Genomic DNA, 15,592 nt, shown 5'->3' with positions numbered 1-15,592 from the left:
AGCTGGGACTACAGGCGCATGCCACCACGCCCAGCTAATTTTTGTATTTTTAGTAGAGATGGGGTTTCACCATGTTGGCCAGGATGGCCTCGATCTCTTGACCTCATGATCCACCCTCCTCAGCTTCGCAAAGCGCTGGGATTACAGGCGTGAGCCACTGCCCCTGGCCCATTGCCTATATTTTATAAATTGTATTAGTTCCTGAATTACTAATATTTGTATTAGTTCCTGAATTACTAATATTTAAAGTTTCATAACTGTCATTATTACACTAGAAAGTATAATACTGGGAAAAAATATAATTTAAAAACCTGAAAATAAATACTTCATTGAGCTTTATGGGGTAGTAGCTCTACAAGTTATAATAATTACTTGATTTAATAAGTGTTATTGTTAAATATATTCCATTAATTTGCACTCTAGTTCCTACTTTCTTTCTTTCTTTTTTTTTTTGAGACGGAGTTTTGCTCTTGTTACCCAGGCTGGAGTGCAATGGCGCGATCTCGGCTCACCGCAACCTCTGCCTCCTGGGTTCAGGAAATTCTCCTGCCTCAGCCTCCTGAGTACCTGGGATTACAGTCATACACCACCATGCCCAGCTAATTTTTTGTATTTTTAGTAGAGACGGGGTTTCACCATGTTGACCAGGATGGTCTCGATCTCTTGACCTTGTGATCCACCCGCCTCGGCCTCCCAAAGTGCTGGGATTACAGGCGTGAGCCACTGCGCCGGCCACCTGCTTTCATTGTAAATGTTTAACTGGCAAATAAGACTTTGGATACAGATTCAGAGTAAAAATAGTAAAACACTGATTTAAACGTCCACCACCACCCACGACGTGGTATTTTTTAACTCATTCCTGTAGCCACTACCTTCAAAGAACACTAGCAACTAAAATTTAGGGACTAAATGAGCTACTAAATTTGTGACCTAATTTTCATTAAAAACAGCCAAGATAATTCAAAGTAACATTTTTACAAATAATAATTATGAGGAAGCATAGTAAATTTCACCAACACCAGTTTATCTCGTAGGGATAGAGTTACTTGCCTATTTTGTTTGGGGTTAAAAGAAAATATAAAAAGAAAAGGAGGCCAGATGAATACTTTTGCTGCAATTAGTGGTGATGCATGTAGTGAACTGCTAAGTATCCATGACTAATCGAGATAGACAGGGCTGTCCCTTGCTAATCACAAAAGATATTGGCCTGTTCGTAGGAGAAAAGAGTGATTATATCGAAAAGAACAGTCAGCCATTATCAGGGCAAACTCTGCCAAGAGTGTCTGTGAATTATAAGACAAAAGGACAGAGAAAAAAATAGAGGCCGTGTTAATTATCTTTAAATGAGAAGGTATATTTATGTGCTCATGTATCTCATGGAAAGATGCATTGCTTTGTTTTCTTTTAGAAGATCTATTTTTTTTAAAAGAACTCACTACTTGGTTAAGTAATGGAATTCATTGTCATAAAAATTAGTGGAGTAATTATTTCTTACAATATTGTACAGCACATAAAACTTTATAATTATTTATTTTATATGACTTAAATGATCTTTAAATATTAATTAAAGCCAGTCAAGTGCAGAACAAAAGATGATGCCGAAGAAGCAGGTGGGCTGACATTTTGCTATGGCAATGCAGCTCTGTTTGTTTTCATCTTTCCATTATTTATGTAAACATACAATTAAGTCTTCGTTTATAATTTATAAATGATGCTTCTCTGCCAAACACAGGTTTAACTTTAACTTTTGTTGTTATTGCTGAGTCTTCTGTTTGGATGCCATAGTTGGGTTCAGCAAATACCTTTGTCAGAGAATGAGAATTTGGAAACTAACTTTTACGTAAGTCACCAATCCCCTCTAACTCTCCTTTTTGGAGCCTTTGGAAATTTCTCTTTTCCAGATGATTGCATAGATTGAACTATCCAAAGAGCAGTAAACATTCATAAAAGCTCGGTTGTTCAGAAATAGCTTTTCAAATTTCAAAGCCCTAATATGTTGAGTATCCTCTATGACTCTGGTGCAGCAGATGGTTCAGTGGGATTGAGGGTTGTGAAAGACATGTCCAGAGAGTGGCAACAGTTTGGTCGGAGATTTCCCATTGACTTGATTTTTCCCACCAGCCCTCAGAAAACCGGCCCTTCACAAACTATGAGAAGATCACAGAGGAGGAAGGGGCTGAGGATGTTGAGAGAGTGTGGTGCAAAAGAACAATCATCCAAGATGCATAAAGAAGAGAAACAAAAATCACTGTTTTTCAGAGTGAGAATTTTTTCTGTGGTCCAAGAAGAGATTGAGTTCATGTTTAGTTACTGTGAGATATATGAATCTTGGGGAATGGGAGGCTGTCAAGAGTAAATTCTGAGTTTTCCCAGCTAATATCTCTGTAGAGGATGCTAGAGCTTTTTTGAATCTTAAAAGAGAAATGTTTTTTGAGAGGAGGAGTAATTTGTGGTTTATACATAACACTGGGAAGCCAGGATTTCATTTCCAGGACTGCAGAAAAGTTAGCTAATGGTTCCATTAGCTGAGTTGGCCAGAGACAGAACAATAATTCTACCACTATATGGAACCCACTCTACTGTCAGAAGACTGTTTCAGGCCTTGCACTTCAAGTGACTTGTCAGAAATCTTCTTTGGCATAAGACTGTGATGTTTCTGACTTGAAATAGGTAAGAATATCATGCAGTGATTCCAATCAAAATCTTTTAAGCACAGGGCAAATTGTCAAGATCAACTAAATATAAGGCTTCTTATTCATTGCTTGTAAATTCTGCCAACCTCAAGGCCTGAAAAAGAAATCATGTTCTCTTTCGCTGGATCCCTACACTTTTATTATTTCAGCAGCATTCTCTTTTACTGTTTGTTTATAACTGAAAACCTCTTCGAATATATTAATGGAAGTAACTGGGCAAAGCTGTATAAAATGACTACACAAAAATAATTACAAAGGATAGGATATTCCCAGGTTTAGTTTATTTGCTTCTCTACCAACTTAGTCCTATTTTGGTACTAAGCACAATTTGGTCTACCACTCCTGCCTCTTATGTATGTCTCAGATGCTTGTATTTATCCTGTTCCCATTATCAGCACTTTTGCTCAGGACACCATCATCCCTTGTTTAGAATGTTGCAATAGCTGGCTTCCTAACTGGTCTCTCTGCTATCTGTCTTATCCCCACTTCTAGTTTTCTCCACACTGTAGCTAATGTCACTTTTCTAATGCGCATATGCAGCATTTCTGTTTAACATATTTTCATTCTACCTTATTTTGCTGAGTAAAAATGTCCAGAGCCTTTCTTGATCTCTCTCTCTTGCTCACTCGCTCACTCTTGTGCTCTCTCTGGTCTTCTGTGTTTCAGCACACGTGTCTTTGTCTCTAGAGCTTTAATTGGAAAACCCTTCTGCCCCTCATCTCTGCCCCATTCCTTGCCAGCTGGTGGATTCCTGATTCCTCCTTCTAGTTTCCCTTTGGATGTCCCTCTTATAAAAAGACTTGTTCTCTTTCGACTAATACAGGCATTCCTCCTCTGTGCCCCTAAGCACCCTTTTCTTATTTAAAAATATTCAAAAGGAGCAAAATCATCACTTGCTTCTTTCAACAGAGTATAAGTTCCTTAAAGACAATGTCCATTATAGTACCTCAAGTGTTTAGCCCAGTGCTTGGCACAAAGTAGGCAATCAGTATTTGGTAAATTGAAAGTGATTTGACATCATGCCACAGCAATCTTTCTCAGCTCTCTTGGATAAAGAGGACATGGCAACATCAATTTTAGATGGTTTTCTAGACATAAAACTTGGTCTTATCCTGAAATAGCCAGAAGGGTGTCTGATATATTAAGCTGATTACTGTGTCTCCCTCAATCAGAAATTTTCCTGATCCAGCTCTTTGGAGACATTCTGCCTATCTTAAATGTCTACAGTGTGTTTCTCATTCACTCAGAAATGTTCCTGAACCAGCTCTCCAGAGATATTCAGCCTGTCTTTAAACCGCCTCTCTCTTGCTTTTAGCTCCCCTTATCCTTGGCTTTCACCTTCTGACTCATCACACTTTCCTTTTGCTCATACACCCACATCTAGATGGATTGAAACTTTTTGTCTGAATAACTGTTTTGTTTTCTGGTCACAATTGGGTTCATCAAACATTTCACACAAAAACCCACTATTTAACAAATTACAAACATACATAAAGCAAAATCATTGATGCAAATACATGTATATCTTTGGAAAGACATATGTAACCTCGTGGTTAGCTGCTATAGAAGGGATTGTGAGTGATTAATGAGGAGGCATTGCAGGCAGATATAGCCCAAAGTCTGTACCTGCCGTTTAAGGTTACTTTAAAATTTAACAGGTATCTCAAATCATCAATGTATTTTTATCAAAGATAAATCAGATTCAAAGCAAATAATAATATAATCTCAAATATCTTTGAATTTTATTTGTGTTTTAATTACTGATTTAGCAAGTCATTGAAAGTGAAATTATGGGCCAGGTGCGGTGGCTCACACTTGTAATCCTAGCACTTTGGGAGGCCGAGGTGGGTGGATCACCTGAGGTCAGGGGTTCAAGACCAGCCTGGCCATCAGGGTGAAACCCCATCTTCAAAAAAATAATAATAAATTAAAAAAAAAAAGAAAGTGAAATTATGTAGGCTCTGTACCAATGCAGTTATAACTGAGACAAGCAAGAAGTAAGGTTGTAGCTTTATACAGGTAGATTTTTTTTTCCTTTGCAGCATTGGTATCTTCTTTAGTTCCCCCTGGAGAGCCTTTGGATAAGTGACATTTTGAGAAGTCACCAGAAGAAGGAAGACAGCATCTGATTACTTTAGGGTTAATCATTAACAACACGGTTGTACTAGTGACATTGTTTATAGTGTTCAATTAAATGCCAATTTAATGACACTCCACATTTAAACAGCAGTGCTGAGCCTTCATGTAGTTCCGGCCCAGAGGATTGACCAGCTGTCCACTCTTGCTGACCCTCCACATGCCGTTCCTTCTATTTTTCAAGGATACAGGTAATTGCTAGTCCTGACGGAGACTTAAACAAGCCATTGTGTAGCTGTATCCATGATGTTTTTCTTAATAGGAAATGAATTGGCACTCTTCATAGCACCAAGTTCCCAACAGAAAACTGGGTTTGGATGTTAATGCAGTAGGAATTGTGTTTCGTGAAGCCTTGGCTGAATATTACACTCTACATTTGCAGGCCTTTATTATACCTTGCATTTTGAGAGGAATGATGACTGCATTACCACCGACTAAGCAGCTGCAGGGTTATCTCTTCCACACAACCAATCCACTTGGGCTTTTGGAAATAGGGTTTTCATACCTGAAAAGTATTCCCTTTCCAAGAGTGAGAGCATACAAACTCACCAAGCACTAATACTCAGCTATGATGAGACTGCCGGCCCCTGATAATTTGCATCTAAAGAAACCAATTTGAACCAAAATGCTGCTACTGAAATGTGTTTTTCTAATAGACTTCTATAAATGTATGATGTTTTGTGCATTCGCATATCCTCAGGTGAATGAAAATAAAGTTAAGGTCTATTTCACCCAGGTGATGCACTAGCTACTTGTTCAGATACATTCTGGAGATTATCTTTGATGGGAATGTATCTCGAAGATATCAATTGTATCCTCCTTCCTACTTCTTTTAACAAATACAGTAGACAAGAGCTTACTACATTATTTTTCTTCATGATACAGATATTCAAGAGATAGTTTCCATATCAGAGAGCCTGACATTCTAATGGTAAAGATAGGCACAAACAGAAAAATACCATGCAGTGTAGAGGTGAATATGATGTTGGTGGTATTGCACTGGGCAATACAGGGATATAAAGGAGAGAGACCTGGTCAATACAACAGAAGAAAAATTAACAAAGAAGTCATATACAGAAAAAATGGGTTGAATCATCAATATGAGATGATTTAAGCACTTGGTCCACATAAGTATATTATTAGCTTCTAGAATATAAGTTTTTAAATATGCCATGTATCACCTATGAGGGAAGTCTATGCTGGTATGTAATATCTGGTGATGATAATAGCATCAATCTGAGTAAATTGAGAATCAAATATCTCATTTAAACTCCTTAATAGAGCACACAGCAACATCTAGCATGTGGCAATTGTAAACATTCTCTATCATTAATTATAAATGGAAGAGAATCAAATGATTTGTTGTTAAGAATATTTAGACTTTCAGAAAAATAGGCATAGAGAGAGACAGAAACAAAGAGACAGAGAGAGAGAAACATTGAGGAAGAGAATAACACATTGTTTATTAGATATTAATACTACAGAAGACCTCTTGAGGAATTCTGCTTTATAGCAAGCCACATTGAAAAATTCTATTTTAACAAAATTATAAGGATAGGCAAGCTGTACTTCAGTATACTGGTTTGTTATGAGTACACCTTTTTTTTTTTTTAAATCACTTCTAGCTATTCTAGTGAAAATTTAATTAAATGTTCTTACCTGAATAAATAACTGATAAAATGAGCTCAGTGATGAGCTACTGAATGGAGGGGACTATCTTTGGTGATTGATGGCTTTGAGGATGCAATGCTGAATTTATTTTGCTTTGTATTCCAACTCTTAAGTGGTGTTTGATTTCAGGTGTGAACTTTCTGGATCATAACATTGAATCAAAATTCCCAGGAACTCAGGTCAATTATTTGAATTATTAATATTTCTTAATTTGTGAAACATTGTTATTGCCACATCATGTAAAATTTCTTCCTTATTTTATTCCAGTACCTGTTTCCCAGCCCTTCTTTTGTAACCATATAATGAGGTCAGTTTAAGATTTTTTGAATGTGTGCATATTCTTGGAAATGTCTAGTGTTTCTGAAGTTACTATTCTTCTCCAATTTTGGTTAAACGTGTAGTTATTTATGTGATGCAGTACTGTAAACTTCTCTTTCTTCATTGCTTTACTCAACACTAAGTTTTGATGCATTCATATCATTGTGTGTGTAACTGGTTTATTTATTCTAAGTGACACATAGTTCCCATTATCTATAGCCAAGAGCACAATTTTTGTATCATGTGGTATTCACATACTTAATTTCACCAAATATTCTCATACTGTTCGCCAGAAGGTTTGTGATGGTTTTTGCTACCATTGGAAATGCAGGGCTGGGTGCAGTGGTTCATGCCTGTAATCCCAGCACTTTGGGAGGCTGAGGTGGTTGGATCATGAGGTCAGGAGATCAAGACCATCCTGGGTAACACGGTGAAACCCATCTGTACTAAAAATACAGAAAATTAGCCAGGTGTGGTGGCATGCACCTGTGTTCCCAGCTGCTAGGGAGGCTGAGGCAGGAGAATCACTTGAACCCTGGAGGTGGAGGTTGCAGTGAGCGGAGATTCTGCCCCTGCACTCCAGCCTGGGTGACAGAACGAGACTCAGTCTCAAAAAAAAAAAAAATGTAGGGTGGATGTCATCAACCTATTATTTATTTACAAAGAAAAAGTTTTTGACACAAAACTTATGTGCATGTTTTGTAATACAGAGAAGTAAGTCTCTGTAGTGAATGTTGCATGATATACCATTTAAGCAAAACAACCTGGCATGTCTTGTGTTAAGGAGATGCTAAGTATTTGTTGGGAAATTGAACTGAATGAAGTGGACTTCTGGGTCTGTCACTTATGAGGTGTGTCACCTTGAATAAATTACTGAACCTCTTAGTTCTAAAATGGATAAATTATACTTATTTTATTGGATTGTTTAAAAGATTAAATGAAATCGTTCTTGAGAAGGTTTAGTGAAGCCTTAAGAAATAACAAACATTGGCTATTGCTGTTATTATTTTATTCTTGTCATTGCTGTTATTCAGTGATGCCATAGAGCTTCAACTGCAAGGCAATTTTGAAAAGTAAGTTAAAGTCTCCCAACATCTATCCCTCCATTACACTGTTCCCAGTAGAGTGCTTTTTGGTTCTCAAATACTTAAACTTTATATAATGCATTAACTGTCAATACATTTATAGGTGATGTTTACATGGGAAATTTTATTTGAGTTTGGAAAGCAAAATACAATTTTTTTTTTAAAGACAGGGTCACCTAGACTGGAGTGCAGAAATGCGATCATAGCTTACTGCAGCCTTGAACTCTTATGCTCAAGTGATCCTCTTGCCTCACCCTCCTGAGTAGTTGGGACTATAGGCTTGCACCACCATACCCAGCTAATTTTAAATATTAGTAGTGTTGGGGGTCTCACATTGCTGCCTATGCTGGTCTTGAACTCCTAGCCTCAGCTAATCCTCCTGCCTGGGCCTCCCAAAGTACAGAGATCACAGGCGTGAGCCACTGTGCCAGGCCGAAATACAATAGTTTTTTTTTTTTAATAGCATTTTATGTTTTGGGGTACATGTGAAGAACATACAAGATTGTTGCATAGGTACACACGTGGCAGTGTGATTTGCTGCCTTCTTCCCCTTCACTTATATCTGGCATTTCTCCCCATGCTATCTCTCCCCAACTCCCCACCCCCCGCTGTCCCTCCCCTATTTCCCCCCAACAGACTCCAGTGTGTAGTGCTCCCCTCCCTGTGTCCATGTGTTCTCATTGTTCAACACCCACCTATGAGTAAGAACATGTGATGTTTTTGAGAAAACAGTGTATAGTAAGTACTCAAGTTACAGTTGAACTATAATTAGTAACACACGACAATCACATGTAGATATTTTGAAGAAAGCAGTATGCATAAACAAAGGAGACAAGTATGGGATATTTCTGGCTCTAAGAGTCATCACAGCATCATTCTCAATGTGAGCCATTCCCTGCCTGGTGCATTTGTCCTGATGTGTTTTCAGAATGCCTTTCAACGTTTTACCAAGTATTATATAATAAACACCCCCCTCAAATCAAGAAAGTATTATTTTGACTTTTTAATAATAGCTGACCAGTTGCAGTGGCTCACGCCTGTAATTTCAGCACTTTGGGAGGCTGAGGCAGGCAGATCACTTGAGGTCAGGAGTTCGAGACCAGCCTGGGCAACATAGCAAACCCTGTCTCTACTAAAAATACAAAATTAACTGGGCATGGTGGCATGTGCTTGTAATCCCACCTGCTTGGGAAGGTGAGGCAGGAGAATTGCCTGAACCTGGGAGGCAGTTTGCAGTGAGCTAAGATTGAGCCACTCCACTCTAGCCTGGGTGATGGAGCTAGACTCTGTCTCAAATAATAATAACAATAATAATAGCTGTTCTGACTGGTGTGAAATGGTATTTCATTGTGGTTTTGATTTGTATTTCTTTAATGGTTAGTGACGCGAGACTTTTTTCATGCTTGCTGGCTACATGCGTGTCTTCTTTTGAAAAGTGTCTGCTCATGTCTTTTTCCCACTTTTTAATGGGGTTGTTTGTTTTGTGATTGTAAATTTAAGTTCCTTATGATTCTGGATAGTAGACCTTCATTGGATGCATAGTTTGCAAATATTTTCTCCCATTCTGTAGGCTTTTTACTCTGCTGATGAGTTTCTTTTGCTGTACAGAAGCTCTTTAGTTTAATTAGGTACCAATTGTCCATTTTCTTTTTTGTTGCAATTGCTTTTGACATCACTGTCATGAAATCTTAGCCAGGTCCTATGTGTAAAATGGTATTTCCTGGGTTATATTCTTGGGTTTTTATAGTTTTAGATTTTACATTTAGGTAATTAATCCATCTTGAGTTGATTTTGTGTATAGTGAAAGGTAGAGGTCCAATTTCAATCTTCTGCATATGGCTTGCCAGTTATCCCATTTGTTGAATAAGGAGTCCTTTTACATTGCTTGTGTTTGTTGACTTTGTCAAAGAGCAGCTGCTGGCAAGGTTGCAGAGAAAAGGGAATGCTTATAAACTGCTGGTGGGAATGTAATTAGTTTAGCCATTATAGAAAGTAGTGTGAAGATTCCTCAAAGCACTTAAAACAGAATTATCATTTGACCCAGCAATTTCATTATTGGGTATATACCCAAATAAATATAAATCATTCTGTCATAAAGATACATGCACACATGTGTTCATCACAGCACTTAACCCAAATGTCCATCAGCAGTAGACTGGAAAAAGAAAATGGAGAACATATACACCATGGAATATTATGTAGCCATAAAAAGAACAAGATTATGTGTTTTACAGGAACATGGATGGAGCTGGAGGCCATTATCCTAAGCAAACTAATTCAGAAGCAGGAAAACAAATGCCACATGTTCTCACTTATAAGTGGGACCTAAACGAGAACTCATGGACACAAAGAAGGGAACAACAGACACTAGGGCCTACTTGAGGGCAGAGGATGGGAGGAGGGAGAAGATCAGAGAACTACCTATTGGGTACTGTGCTTATTACCTCAGTGATGAAACAATCTGTACACCAAATCCCTGAGACATGCAGTTTATCTATAAGGCAAACCTGCATATGTACCACTGAACATAAAGTAAAAGTTTAAAAAAGAGAAAGTATTAAGGAAACTATAAATAAGAAAACAAGTAAATGAAAAAAATAGCAGAATAGATATTTTTATATGCAAAAGCAACTGTTGCACTAATTATATCAATTATTTAACATTCAGGAAACAATGTTGAATCATTTCACATCCAAGCATACTTCTATATAGGGGTTTTCCCTATTTTATTTACATTTAGGAAATAAGTCAATCTGTTAGAATGGATCTATGTTTTGTAGGAGCTGCATCTTGTAATATTTGGTGGACCTCCTTTAACTAAAATAATATAAAATTATCTTACCTTAATGAACATTGCAAATATTCATTGGTAGTTTCTTCGCAGGATCTTGGAAGGGGCTCATGCAAGTGAAGGACTTTGATGGTTAAGGTTCATCGATTTTATAATAAATCAACTTTTGGAATTTGGGATCGACATGTAATGTACCATAATCTTTTCTTTTTACACATTAGGAAATAGGTATCCAGTTAACATTTTGGCACAGAACATCTGATTGTCTGAAATGTATTGCTGACTGATAAAAAGCAGAATATTCCTCTCCTAAGATGGAAATAAACTATGAAGAAAAAGAAAAATGAATGGGAGAAAGGGGAAAAAAAAAACCTTTAAGTAATTGTAGCTAAAACTTCCTCTTTAGTTCTTTGTTACCTGATAAGTCACTACCAATTCTGTTTTTAATTTTGACTTATTTGTTACTAATAAGTGCATCAGCCCTTGAATTCTCAATGTAATTGAACTGGTTTTACTTGTAGGGGCAATCACAAGCAATTTTATTTCTATTTCCTTTTGTACTTAACGCTACGTGGAGCTATTTTATTCCCTTACTTTTGGATGAAAACTCAAGCAGATTCCATGACTTTTATCATCATTCTTAAGATGGTAAAAGTCTTCTAGTATTTTAAATTTGAGTCACAATTCAAAATATAAAATGTCCAGTCCTATGTAGAATAAAAACTTCAAACATGAGTTCCAGTTTATATTTTCCTCCTTCGTTTATCCCCTCTACTTTATTTGACATCCCCTCTTGGGTATTTTCTGACCTCTTCTAAATGTGAAGTATGGGGCAAAAGAATGGATAAGGGGAGGGCGCAGAAAGTCTGAATGCATCGATGCTAGCCTGCTGACCCAGGAGGAATGGCTCCTTCTCACCCTGTCCCCGAGGTTTTCTCAGCTGCAGTTCCCCGGATAGAGCAAATGAATATCTCTTCAGGTCAGTCACTTTTTTCTCATCCTTGTACATCCCTCAACTTCTTTATTTTTTTCTCCAGGTTTTTGTTTCTGTTTTTGTTTCTCTTTCAAGGAAGCCATCTCAAACAGGATGTAATATGACCCCATCCTGACTCTACAATCTGGTGCATGGAAGACATTTATACACTCTTTGCCCTGGTGGACTCTGCTGGCCCACAATTGCACCTCTGTCTGTGCAGCTTCAAAGCAGGAAAGCAGCCCACCTTTGCCCTCTCAGCTTTTCAGGCAAAAGTTAGAAAAAACCAGGCTACTGAATCTCCAAACTGCAAGGCGCATATTTTAAGTTCTCCAAATGGCAAATAATGAAGCACTCCCAACCCTTGTTCTTATGGACAGTAGGGGTAGGACTCATGAGCCTAACAACCACCAACTATAAAATTCCCCTTCTCTATATTTTATAGCTTCAGTGTGGATAAACGCTTTTAGAGATTCTATGTCTTGTTCCCTACCATCTTTTTTGAAATAGTTTTATCCTTAAATGGAGACTGACTTAAAATGTGTTTTGATTCTCTTACTGCTTTATCCAAAAACATCCTTAAGAAATGATGAAGTGAAATACTTTTGGCAAACCTATATATTTTTGCTATGAGTTCTTCTAGTCTGTGTATGGTAAGTAAATAAAATGTAATGTTTAGTGGCTCTTTCTGTATTAATAGCATGATATCTTTAGTCATCTGTTTAAAAGGGTATTACATATTTACTCTGTAAAAGTCCTTAGTCATTTTTTCTTAACGATGTTAATCGAAGTTATATAAATGTTATAAGACTAGTATCTTTCATATAGTATGAAATATGCCATTAGAATTTAGCCCTGACCTGAAACAACAGAGTGAAAAATGCCTCAGGGAAACATGTTAGTCCTTCAACTTACAAGGGGCATGTAAGATTGAGATTTTTGGTCCAGTTTTGTTTGAATGTTTTCTGTTAAAATGAAAATTACTTTGGCTTGTTATAAATGTCTGTCCTTCAAGGACAGTTATGCCAAATATTATGAATGATATGATTACTGGGAGACAGACAGACAAACAGACACACACACACACACACACACACACACACACACACACACACGACCTTTTTCCTACAATGCCACAGAAGTGACAGAAGTTATAAAGAAATAAATTGGCAATCAACAGGCTAAAAAAAAAAAAATCCAGAAAACCAACAAATGATGAGAAAGAAAAATAAGACTGAATTACAGGGAACATGAGAACATATTTTTTGCCCTTCCAAACTTACTGGTATCCTTCACTTATATGATAGAAACTACAGAAATAAAAATGTTTCAAAAATTATTTATTTATTATCTTCACAGAGAATGCATGTTTAAGTGACTACCAATATAATTAAAATCAGATATGATCAACATCTTCTTTTAGGTAAAATTTAAAATTTTAAATCATTGCCTATATGTAAATTAGAAATGGCTTATTTTTAAAAAGGACCATATTCTTTCCAGAAAGAAAAACTCTTTATATAACAGTGATTCTTTTATTCTGTTCAAAATATTAAGCTTAGAATAGATGAAAAATATTACTTTTAATATTAATTATTTATTTTCATTATATTTACAACAGCTGACAGTTTTAGTAATAAGATGATGGGGGCAATTTCTGTTTTCAATCATGTCTCTTAGTAGTAATACAAAAATAATAATTCCGATTCAGGACCTAGGTAGATCAAATAAAAATGCCACAGGTTTAGTTCATGTAAGTTAAGATATTTTTATTCTGACCCTAAAATAGAGCTTTATTTTTCTTTTTTTAAAAAAGCTAGTCACGCGTGGTTGTTGGGGAAGACAATGTTAAATCAGGTTAACAATAACTGGAGGCTCTCTGGCCACCTAGAGCTTTCACAGAGTTAAAAAAAAAAACCTTTTGGTGGCATTAGATTCAGGCTACCTACACACTGCTAATAAGTCTTTCTTTGCCTAAGTCACATTCAAGGTATGCTAAAGGAGTGTTTTTAAGTTTTAGTTTAGTTTTTTTTTAAGTTTTTTTTTTTTTTTTTTTTCAATTCCAGTGTCTGCTGTGCTGTTTGGGAAACAAAAATCTTTAACAAAATCAAGAAAATCAAATTTGAGAACTGCTTGAACGGCTGTTTCACTTTATAGTGAAAACCCAAACTTAACTCTTCACTGAGCACATTTTTTTGCTATCACTTTGATCCTTGGGTACATGTAACACAATGCGAAGTGCAAGTGATATACTTGCTAATTTATTTGAGACCCTTCTCTCCATTAATCCTATGTAGAATTATGATAACCCAACATGATAATTTGTATAAATTCATTAACATTTGGATTAATATAAGTGATAAATCTCAGTCTATCTACTTTTTAAAACTACCATTTTGCGTTCTTTATACTGGCCTTATGGCATTTAAAAATTCCGATGGTATTTGAAATACAAGCATAAAGCTAAGGAATTGAGATCCTAGAGTTCAACTATGAAATTTTAAATCAAGGGAAAATAATAATTCAAGGGTAGTTTAAGATAATTGTTTCATTTTACACTCAAGAAAATTTAGGTTGTGCAGGTGAAACCAAGGGGTGACTAGTGTTGTGATCACCAATTAAGACTGGAACATCACCAGAGCACGAGCCTCTCATGTGCCACTAATCCAGGGCTCTGTCAATCAAGACTGAAACCAAGAATGAAGAAATAAGAAATAAATATGCTTTCCAATCTCAAGTCATTTGAAATGTATTTTAAAAAGCTTAAACTAATAATTTATACTGCTTTAGCCCTGCTACTTTCATTCTTATTCATAAATAACACTTCACACATAGTAAATGCTTGATAAATATTTGTTGAAATGAATTAAATTTATTCAAGGATAAATATAGTGTACCACATCTTTTCAAGGCTTCACCACATTAATATCAATTCATGAGTTTCACAAGCTCTGAGGTTCTACTTACCAAATAGCAGCACCTGTCCTTTACCTAAAAACTCTGTTAATTCTGAGACTATAAAGCAGGTCTCCCATGTGCTCAAGGACATATCACCTTGTGTTGTTTTGCTCTGAGTTAAGGCGATCTCTTTGTCTCTCTGCTTTCTGCACCCTTCATTTGACTATGTGCCCCCACAGGGCCGTGACATCCTCCAAAGGTGGCCACCTAATCCTTTCACCGTGCCAAAGGTATTCTATGATCAGGGATAGAGATGAGGAGAACGTTTCTTTCCCTACATTTCCGTGACTCTCTCTTCCTGAGGCCTAAAACCCCATGGCTAGATCACACATGCAAAAGGGTAGAAGAGCTAATATATAAACCCAGTTAGCCTGGCTCCAGACTCTGCATACACTGTGTGGGGTGTGGCAGATCTATTTCATACTTTACATCCTCCTGTGCTCTCTGAGGATCATGCATGTTATGTCTATCTTCAGTCTTCAGGCAAACCAACACAATGTGCACACAAATTATTTTCTTTTTGTTGGGGAGAATGGAAAGGGAAAGAACTTTCTCCATCTTCACTTTCTAGAAGTGTCCTAGTCACAGCTCCAGGCTCTCAAATCAATTCATTGCAATGAAACAGAAAGTTTTTTCATTCTGTGATATGTTTTTATAATTTTTCTTTGTATTTTTAACTTACTTATTGATTTAAGACCTGTGGTCTGGTTTTGAAAAGCTAGACAGCAGTATTCAATGTTTGTTGTTTTAGAAAGCATACCTTTCTCTATAGTGTTGCTGCATTATAAACAATTCTAAAATCTCAGTGTCTTACCACACAATTTCTTGCTCATGCATTTTTACAGGCCAGCTCTGGCAATGCTGAGCTCAGATGGAATCAGCTGGCCTGGGATCCAGGCTACAAGTTAAAGCTCAATGTTTGTTCTTATTCCAGAACTAATGGCTCTACTCAACATATTCTTCTCAT

This window comes from Aotus nancymaae, unplaced genomic scaffold (genome assembly GCF_030222135.1).
Source record: "Aotus nancymaae isolate 86718 unplaced genomic scaffold, 86718_ANA_hifiasm-v0.15.2.pri h1tg000033l, whole genome shotgun sequence".
Classification (NCBI taxonomy): Eukaryota; Metazoa; Chordata; class Mammalia; order Primates; family Aotidae; genus Aotus; species Aotus nancymaae.
This window is presented reverse-complemented; position numbering follows the sequence as displayed.